Source organism: Lupinus angustifolius, unplaced genomic scaffold, assembly GCF_001865875.1.
Source record: "Lupinus angustifolius cultivar Tanjil unplaced genomic scaffold, LupAngTanjil_v1.0 Scaffold_500, whole genome shotgun sequence".
Lineage (NCBI taxonomy): Eukaryota > Viridiplantae > Streptophyta > Magnoliopsida > Fabales > Fabaceae > Lupinus > Lupinus angustifolius.
In genome coordinates, this window is record NW_017727868.1 from 114,507 (window position 1) to 115,352 (window position 846).

Sequence of the window (846 nt, forward strand, 5' to 3'; positions counted from 1 at the left end):
GGTGAGAGAGAACACATCGTGACATAGTGGTGTCCGAATATGACACTCGGATCTCCTAAACCATCTCAAAGGTTTTGGAGTTAAATCGGGTTTTAAGAAACCCAAGATTTGTATGTTTGAATGTTTTGAATATATATGAATGTTGATGAAATATGTTAAATATTGTATATGAAATGTGTTGAATGTTGTATATGAAATGTGTTGAATATTGTATATGAATGTTGTTTGGAACTTTTCTGGGTGCAGGTGGTTGAAAAACCATGTTTAAATGTGTCTTGGTTGTCGAAAATGGCCAAAAATTAGCATTCTGTCCAAATCCCTGTTGTCTGGGCGAACCAGGCGTCGCCCGGGCGAGCAAAAGTCCGCTCGGGCGAGCAAAAACCCGATTGGGCGAGATAAAAAAAAATCCAGAATTTTAATGAGTTTCTGGAACCCTCTCGCTTGGGCGATAATACTTTCGCCTAGGCGAGGAAAGCTTCAGTCTATTTGAGACTTAAAGACAAATTGTCGCTTGAGCGACTAGTCCCCGTTTGGGCGAGGGACGGTGTGGGACGATTGAAATAAAATAATGTTGGGAACCATGTGATGAACCCGGGTAGGGTGTGTTGTGATATAAAGGTTGTGGAATGAGATCATGGCTTAGATGTGAGGCATGACTCCACAGAGGTATGAAAGCATGGTTTGTGTTTATGCCTGGTTTGGCAAGTATCCGACTTGAGGTCGTGAACTAAGGGGGTACCCTAGTAAGGATACATGATATCACTGAACAACGATCGACCGACCGTAAGAGGCTTGGTCATGTGATCGTCCAGGAGTATTCGGTGATGGGTTGTTGTGATTGAGATG